Source organism: Mastigoproctus giganteus, chromosome 3 (genome assembly GCF_048544385.1).
Source record: "Mastigoproctus giganteus isolate SK-2022 chromosome 3, ASM4854438v1, whole genome shotgun sequence".
Lineage (NCBI taxonomy): Eukaryota > Metazoa > Arthropoda > Arachnida > Uropygi > Thelyphonidae > Mastigoproctus > Mastigoproctus giganteus.
This window is the reverse complement of record NC_143577.1, coordinates 88662372-88672096: the sequence shown is the minus strand read 5'-3', so window position 1 is coordinate 88672096 and position 9725 is coordinate 88662372. Positions and strand designations below refer to the sequence as shown.

At 35.7% G+C, this 9725-nt stretch overlaps 1 protein-coding gene across 2 annotated transcripts in view; it reads left to right on the top strand.

Moving 5' to 3' along the window:
- Positions 1–2351: 2351 nt before the first annotated feature.
- The window catches only part of LOC150088142 (non-selective voltage-gated ion channel VDAC2-like), a 140869-nt gene continuing 133495 nt past the window's right edge, over positions 2352–9725 (top strand). The window contains exon 1 of one of the 2 annotated variants that reach the window (XM_090369347.1): positions 2352–2514. The gene's annotated coding sequence lies outside the window, so the exon portion shown is untranslated. Of the gene's footprint in view, positions 2566–9725 lie in introns of both variants that reach the window. The other variant, XM_090369348.1, reaches the window with a different exon arrangement.

Here is a 9725-nt window from a genome sequence, read left to right as displayed (position 1 = left end):
AAAGGCACTCGCCTTACACAATACCATTCATGGCTACAAGCCAGGGGCTTCAGATCATGGCTGAGTTAGGCAGTCTCGGGCGAGGAAAGCAGAATATTTTCTCCAAGAAACTCCAGTTTTCCGTTCAGCAAAACAAGCAAATCGACCAGCGAACACATAGAATTTATGGATTTTATAAACATGGTTGGAAAATGTTATTCTCTGGTAGCCCTAATAAAATATTCCTGTTTTTTAACTGACGTTTAGTTAGTTTTTGAAGCTGAGTTTGAGATTAAAAATGTAATAATAACTATCTAGTTCACAATGACAAACACGGTGATATCCGTTGTTTTGTCCACCCGAGTATCTTAATACATTGATACTACATGGGTTGTAACCACCACACAATCTAAGACTGAAAATGGAGAATGACTCCGGGACACTGCAATGGGTCACTTCTGATTGTGGGTAAGTTCCGGTGGATGAAGCTGGCTCTATTATGTCCGTACTTCGTATTCGTTTGAATACCAATGGCAACGTGGACCTTCTTGTTCGTATTGCGTTTTCGAACTAGGTCAGGTGTGCGGTAAGCACCATGGCAACTAAGGCTTAACAGTTCTGCCTAGGGCAATCAGCAAAATGCTTTCTCTGATCTATTAATTAGACAAATTAAAGTGTTTCTTGACGGAGCTGGCGAATAATTTACCAATAAGCAAAATTTCCTGTATAGCAGGCAAGGTTTTTTAGTAAACAATAAAAAGCGAAGCCTGCTGAACGTGAAATGCGACATGTGAGATTACATAGCGCGCATGCGAATGGCATTCGCGCCGCCTCGTAGTAGTAGTAAGGTTCTTGAAGCATCGGCGACTAAGGCCATATTGCTCCGTGCATACTTTATGTAAATAGCGTGTGTTCTGTAGTCGAATTTCTGTCAGCTGGACGAAAACCCCGAGTTTCCGGGCACGTAAATAATTTTATGGATCTACAGTGTAAATCACACATTGCTAGTTCCTATGTTGTTTTTTTTTTGACTTAACCTTGAATTGCATGTAAAACTGTATATATTTGGAACAAATGTTCAATCAATAAACATTATTTATTTGTGATTGTTATTTAAATACTTATGACCTAAAAGGTTATTTATATACTACATCTTACTTATAAAGCCCCGATCCCTTGGCTATGTTGCGTTTTTCTTGACCACCGTCTAATAAAATTGAACAAAAAGTACTAATTATGAGCTCTGGAGCTAGTTCTTTGACACTAATATGGCGATTTTCTAGGATTAATGCTCAATTTTTGCAACGTTCTCTTCTCTTACACAGTTGCTGGACGGGCTGGGATTTCTTCATCATGTACTGAGGTTTTTTCAGATTTGAATTGTTTATATCGATGTGCAACAACACTGTAACCTGATAGTGTTCTCCATAAACAGCGACCATTTCTTCCTGGATTGTTTTTGGTGTCTTCACTTGCAGAAGAAGGAACTGAATGATTGATATTTGTTCCACTTTATCCATTGTGAAACCTTACTTATTATTATAATCATCGTCATTAGACATATGTTGCATGGAAGACTGAGGCTTTTGCTGCACCAGCCAAAAAAAAATTTCTGAGTTACCCTAAGAGAGAGAGAGAGAGAGAGAGATGGGAATCACCAAGGAAGAGAAGAATGATGATATCCAGCTCATGACCCTTGGTGTGCCAAGCCCATACTCACCAGATGTGAGCCCCTTTCATTCAGTGTTGAAAAAAAAAAAAAAAAAGAGAATTGTCAGATTGAAAGGAAAATTCGTGTGGTAGCTATGCTATAAATATTTCAAGCAAAAAAAAAAAAAAAAAAAATCTTTCTATCACAACTACTTCTGGATAAATACAAATCTTTTTAGACTTACTCCTCGTAGGAAAAGCATATGTAACATAAAATTTTCTTGTAACTTATAAGTACTAGCTAGCGTTCCATTTCGCCGTTGTCGAGACAATGGATATATCGGTTAAATATCGGATCATGCCGTTAAAAACGTCTCACCCCCCTATTCTACTCAAATTTAAAAAGTGGAACCTTTGATTTCAAACGAAATCAGACTCACACTTTTGTGTTTTTGGTGAGATGTCGTTGTGGTATTTCTACATTATAAAGAGCACTTTTTTTTTTTTTCGTTTTTAACTAAGTATTTTTCTGAATGAAGCAAGCAGCTGAAATATTTGAATTTTTAAAAAAATTTCATCCAAAAAACGGTATCGAAGATGTTTTTTTCATTTCTTTATGAATTAAAAAAAAAAATTACTATGTAAATTTTATTGACTATTTGGGTTGGACTGTACAAAGCATGCAGCGGCAGATGGCGAAAATCCGGACATGCGCTTGTGTTGTTATTAGTCGTTGAAAGTGTAGAAGCCTTGTGCGAAGTTTGGAAAACCCTGCATCGACGCAGAACGTAGAACTGTGTTTCTTTAGCGCAATTTTTATACATAGTTAGGGTGAACGTCTTTTCCATTTTCGTTGCGCGAGAGTGGTAGGCCGTCTTCGTACCGGTGAATAAGTATATTTATTAGCATACTTGCATATTGATAATTTTAATTAAGGTAAGATTATAAGGAATTAAAATGCTCATTCTCCTTGTCTGTTATTAACCTTGATTATTTCCTTTTAAATAAAAATCTGTATATGAAACCGGTGTACATATTTACCGGAGACCTGGCATTTTCCGGATTTTCTACTATAAGATTTGCGTTTTATGAGTCAGCTATATGCGGAAAGAAAATTGAATTTATTTTCCCCATCGCATTTACGACCATTATGGATTAGTATATATTTAATTAGAACATTAAATGTAACAATATGAAGCTCGGGACTCTTAGTTTTTTGAATTCCATTACAATTATTGAATCATCTTTCAGTTTAACACCATACGTAAATTACTGTCGAAATGATGAAATGAGAATATTATCGCAGACTTGTCCAAAATATATCATTATGTGTTTATAGTCATTATATTACGGTATTGCATCATCAGTTCTCAAAATACAAATTCTGGTAACTTTGTTTCCCTATTTTGATATTTATGGAATACATCTCAAAAATGTGGAAACAAGTAGTCGAAATGTGTGTTTTATTTTTTAATCGCCTATAATTTAAATTAAGTACAAAGTAAAACTAATCACTGAGCTGCACCTAGCGATCCTTTTCTTACTCCCTAAGAAATACTGTTGTAGTACGGGGAAAAAAATTCATTGGGAAGAAAGATTAGTACCCTCCTTATAGGGAGGAGGATGAAATTCGGTTATCTTTGGACGGGATTCTCGGTAGGCAACAATTAGTCTTCTGAGAGACTTGGCAAGGTTTCTCAGAACTTACTGGTAGGTAACGATTAAGAATTATTATTATTATTATTATTGAATATTTTAAGAAACTGCATTACCTGGTTTTACCCAGCGTATCAAGGTGTGCGAACAGGGCGATGGCGTCGGGTGCCAGCACGAGGAAGGGAGGGGAGAGAACGAGCGAGTGAGTACATGCATCTTCATGTTTTACTTTCCGTGTACGATAAATTTGTTCTTAAGTAATTCTTTTGAAATCAAAATGAAAGGGACGTTTTCATAACGTCTCTTTCATTTTGATTGTTTCTGAACAGGTTTTTCACACACATATTAGAAATTGTGTATTCATTTAACACTTTATACTGAATACCAATTTTTTTTTTTTTTTTTTATTTTATTTAAGAATGGTAATTGAAAGGGAAAATAAAATATCCTTCTCTGTGCTCAGAAAGGAGGAAATTTATTTTTCCTTCCTCATTTAAATCAAGGAATCAGATTTCGAATTCATTACAATTATTACATCATACAGTAAATCTTCACTAATTCATATCCTGTGACTGCCCTTGTTTTATGTATAATTGTATTTATTCAGGATGGAGATTTTTCTTAAGCAAGTACTGTATTCAATGATTTTGGTTTCAAACTTCTTTTAGAGTATTTTCACATCACTTTGTTTAAGAATTAAAATTATTTAAAAGGAGAAAAGAAAAATTAAATGCAAATGAAAACATTGAGGTATTTTTGTTACGGTAGTGCTGATAAAATTTGAACACGTGCCTTTTTTTTTCTTACCTTCCAGTGTCGTAGCCTCCATACATTCTGTAAATCAAAGCTCTACTCAGCTGTAAACTTCATATTGAAGAAATCAGTTTTAAGAGTTTTTTGTTTTTTTTTTTGTTGGTACAATTCTGATAGGAGAAAATACGGTGGCCAACATTAAAAATTATAAAATGAAATATGCAATTTGCATCTCCTCTAAGTTGGAATGAAGTAAAACAGGAGTACAGTACTAACTGCAACTGCATGAAAGAGACTTAAATTAAATCGTTTTTGTTTAGATAGATTTAAAGATAAAATGGGTCAAAATGTCTTGTTTAGTTTGGGTTTGTTTTTATGAGAACCCCAAGCACGAGAGGTATTAGAACCTATAGTATTTAGGCTTCGTATTTCATACGCATACGAATACCTATAGGAACCCCAAGCACGAGAGGTATTAGAACCTATAGTATTTAGGCTTCGTATTTCATACGCATACGAATACCTATAGTATGCGTATGAAAATACCATTTCCTGAAAATACATATGAGGGAAGTATATGCGGTATTTTCAGGAAATGCATATGAAGGAAGGTTGTTTCAGAAAATAGAAGTTGAATGAATAAACGAGGAAGACGAAAAGTGAGTTCTGCGAGTTTGAAGTTGGACAGTAAAAGGATGTTGACTGGTTGCGATATGTGTTTTGGACTGCTTTGGAAGAGACAGTTAGAATTATAGAAGTTGATTCAGAAGAATAGTGCCCTTGGAAGTATCTATATAAAAGGCATGCAGCAGAAACAGAACATCTATGTGACAGAGTGGAGTGACTATTAGAAATGAGTCATTAATTAGCCTAACTCCCTCTTTTAAATGGAATCTAGAAGCGAGAGATTTTGGGGGCACTGCCCCGGATATGGGAACAATATTCCATGGTAGGGCAGATTTGTGATTTGTGCAGAGTGAACAGCTGTTTAGAAGAAAATTAACACTGAGAGCAAAAGAGAAAACCCAGTTTTTTAGATGCAGAGGAAGCAATATTTGTAGTATGCTTATGCCAAGGGAGATTAGAAGTCAGGGTAAACCCCAGTAGAGATATGATCTTGATTAGAAATCTGAGTGTCATCAAAGATAAGCACAGGAGCAAAAGAATCCTTTTTTCTAGATAAAAGACCTGACTGAGTTTTATAAGCATTGAAAAGGTTCAGAGAAAGTATATTAAAATGTCTTTCACTAATAGCAAAAGGATATTAATTTGGATGATGCAAGAACATGGTTAAAAGAAGATGAAATAACAAGCAGTTCAGGGAAAAAAAAATCCATAGATGGAGTGGAAGACAAAGTAAAAAAGAATAAAGATAAAAAGGGAAAAGTTAAATAAATTACAGTAAAATGTAAATTCTAATTCTGACAATTTATAAAATATTTCTATGCTCTAAGAGAAATGAAGACTGTGTTGTGAAATGGCAGTACAACAGGACCTTTCTACTTGGTTCAATAATGATAGGATTGGAAAAGGACTTTTACATCTGTCAAAATTTATAGTTATTACCAGTTTATCCAGTTAAAGTTTGTTTGATGTTATTTGTTGGTTTGATTTGAACTCTTCTCTTCATATTTTAGTTTGTTTTAAATATAAATACTTTCATAAAATTTTTCTTTTCATTAAACAGTAAAATCCTGTTACAACGAATTTCACTATAAATAAATCATATCTTAGGTTGACTTTCCTTGTTATTAGAGCTATGCAAGTCTCATTTGAATTGAATAGGTTTGACAAAAAATTTGGTACAGAAATTTATGTACCAAAAAGAAACAGGGTTCAATTCCTAGCCAGGGCACCCTTGGAATTGAACTCTGTCCAGGATCCCAGATGGGTCATACCCAGAACGTAGAATGCCCTGGAATTCAAGATAAAACCACCAGCCAAATTTTTTCTTTCACTCCAGTGCTGAAATTCATCTGAGTTATAAAAGATTGCCTGTGTTTCCCCACTGCAAAATAAACATTATGCAGTAGTGAGAATTTTGTACATTGTATTCCATGAGGAAAGGGTTGCCTCTTTTAGTTAAATTGTAATTTTAAACTTGCTGCCCAGTTAAGTTCCAAAGTAAGTGTCTGTAAACAGGCTATAATGTAGAGTTGTCTATGAGTTTTAGCTTGTTAAAAAATATTTCTTTTATCCCTTTTTCATTTTCACTGAAAAAAAAAAAAAAGTTGTTAAAGTTATGAACACGAGTCGAATGTCAGCTCCGCAAACATACCATCAAAGATAATGAAAGACTGTGTTTACAATGACAAGTGGGAGCATAATGAGAGATTTAAAGACTAGCTTGCTGAGGAGCATCAACACAATGGTTGATGCAATTGGTTTTGTTTAGTATTTTCTGTAAAATATGAAGGCTTAGTAGATGTGCAGACACATATGAATAGCAAAAAAGCATTAAGAAAAGGCTAATCCTGTAAGTCAAACTCATTCAATTAATTTTTTTTTTTTTTTGTAAAGAAAGATTTTTTGAAGAGTATATTGTAATGAAAGTGGAGCTCCTACCAGTATTTCGTAATGTAAAGCATGGTTTGAGTTACAATAGTTTTGGCTGTTCATAAGCTCGTTCATAAGATTTTCGAAGACAGTAATAAAGCTAACAAGTTTTCTTGTGGATGTACTAAAGTTATGACTATCGCACTAAAAATGCTAGGTTCATTTGCTGATCAACATACTGTTGGTCTTATGAAGGAGTGTCGCTGTTTTTCTGTCTCTTCTGGTGCTTCTAATGTAAGGAATATAAAAACTTATGTGCAGTCCAGTACTTTAGGGCAGAAAATGGCATATGCTGGACGATATTAGATTTTTACAAGGATCCTAATGAAACATCACTTGATTCTTTTTGTTTGTATCAGAAAAAAAATTTTTCAAAGTAATTAATTTTCCCTGTGAAACATAAGTGCCAACAATGCATTGGTCAGCTATGGAATGTGTAATTCTGTATTCACAAGATTGCAGAAAGAAGTGAGGCTTGTGGTCAAAGCAAAAAACAGTATTGAGTGTCTTGTCCTGAAAGTATTCAGCAAGTTTGGTTCATCTGCAAAATGAATGAATCAACTAACTCACTTTTTTGTGAGTTTGTTGGTATTGAGCATAAAGATGTATTACATCTGTGTCAACAAAGTGACTGTCTCTTCTGTTAGTTGTTCAGCATATTGCACATAACTTGCCATCTCTTAGAGCTTACTTTAGATCCAAAGGGAAAAAATAATTGTTCCGAGACAATTTAGCATTAGTAGAGGCATATGATGCAAGAAAGCAAACTTCTACATTTGTCTTTCCTCAGCCAAAAAAAGAAAAAAAACCTCCCATTTCACCCATCAATTCAGTCCAAATGTTTGTCTAGTTCTGTGTTGTGTTTGGTTTTTTTGGAGAATTAGCAACTAAGGCCGTATTTCTCCGGGGATATGCTGTGGTCATCCCCTGACCTTTCCACATCCTCCGTATTTGGTGGGCACTGGCTCGAACCCCGGTCTAATCAAACAAGAAGCATGTGCTAAGCACTGCTTCTACTGCCCACATAGCTATGGAGGCACCTTGTTTAGTTCTGCCTTGAATATTAAGTTGTTGACCTCCATTACAACAGACGGAAATTTGTTCCAACTGTCAACCACCCGCTGGCTAAAAGCAAATTTCTGCGCATCTATTCTATAGTTGTCTTTCCTCAATTTGAATTTATCCCCCTTAAGTGAGTAATCTGAGTAAGAGGAAGAATCCCATTAGCTTGCTCAAACTATTCAAGGCCTTATACACCTCACTTTGATCACCCCAGAGGTGCCTAGTCTCCAGAAGCTGCAATTTGTAGAACTTAAGCCTATCTTGGTAACACCAACCCTTTGTTCCACTCACCAATCTTGTTGCCATTCTCTGTATTTGTTCCAGCAAATCTCCATCTTTCCTAAATTGAGACCTCCAGACCTGTATGCAGTACTCAAGTTGTGTATGCCTGACCATTGCTTTATACAAGGGATAATCACCTCCTTATCCCTGCTGGCACAATTCCTATATATCATTTACAAGACACCATTGCAGCCTCCTACTCTTTCAGCCTCTCTGCATTGCTCAGAAAGCTTCATATCTGACTGCACAATTACCCCCAGGTCCTTTTAATTCTCCACTACCCTGAGTGTAGTACCACCCAGTTGCTACATTATTCTGAGATTACTGCTACCCATATGCAGTACTTTACATTTTTCAATGTTAAACATCAGTTGCCACCTCTCAGCCCATCTGCTGCACTTTTCCAGATCCTGTTGTAGTAGCGTACTGTCATTAACAACCATGTCAACCTTTGTATTGTCTGCAAACTTAGACATTAACCTAGATATACCTTCATCAATATCATTGATAAATACCAAAAACAACAATGGGCCTAACACCGAACCCTGGGGGACTCCACTAATAACATTAGTCCACAAAACTAGACAAACATTTGGAGCGAGTGGATGGGTGAAATGAGAAGGGTGTGTTTTTTTTTTTTTTTCTGGCTGATGCTATATAAGCTTGCTTTCTTGTATTATGTGCCCTTGCTAATGCTAAAAGCAGTGTCCATTGATAACCACTCTTGCTTCTCCCACTCAACCATCCTTTTATCCATTGTAGCAACTTGCCCTTAATGCCATACTGCTCCAATTTGTACAGTAGTCTTCCATGTGCCTCAGGATCATAAGCTTTACTGAAATTGAAGTATATGATAACAAAATTATTTTTGCTTCCACTTTTGTGATGACATTATAGTATCCCATCAAATTTTTCAAACAAGACTTCCCCCTAACAAACCCATACTGTCTCTGAACTATAACTGCAGTCTTGTCCAGATGATCCTGCATTGCTTCCTTAAAAAGTGACTCCGTTATTTTATCTGGAACAGTAGTTAGAATAAGAGCCATATAATTACTCGTGTCACCCTTTGATCCCCCTTTTGTGAATTGGGGACACATTTGTATCTCCACTCCATGGGGTCCTCCCCTGAGTCCAAGGAAGTGTTCATAATTATGGCTAAGGGGTTTCTTACTTCCTTTGCTTTTCACTTAATATAACTGGATAGATTCCAACCAACCCAGGTGCCTTATGTTTTATTTCAACAATTTCTCCTCCACTTTACTCTCAGTTATTACAAAATCATTTAGCTCCTACCCAGAGTTTGATAAGCTTCTGTCCTCCACTTCCCAACAGACCTCATGTGTAGATGCAAAATACTCATTGTTTGTCTGCTACCTCAGCAGTTTCATCAACAATCAAACCATCAATGTCAAGTGGACCAATCTGATTTATCCTCTTCCTTTTAGTTTACATAAATAAAGAAGTCTTTACTGTTTTTCTTTGCATTGTTTGCAAAAAATTTCTCATAATCTGTATTTGCTTGCCTAATTCCCTTTGTGATTTGATTACAGACTATCTTATATCTACCATAGTCATCTGTGTCTCCTGATAATTTATATGCTCCCCAAGCATTTTTCTTCTCTGCCACGAGAATCATTAGATCATCTTACTTCCATTTAGACCTAAACCTTGAATGGTATTTCTTAGTTGGCATGAAAAGCATAGTAGCTTCCAAGATTAATTCCTTGAATGCTTCCCATTTAAAATTTGCTGTTGGTCACATCATCAGTTGGTCCCACTCTATA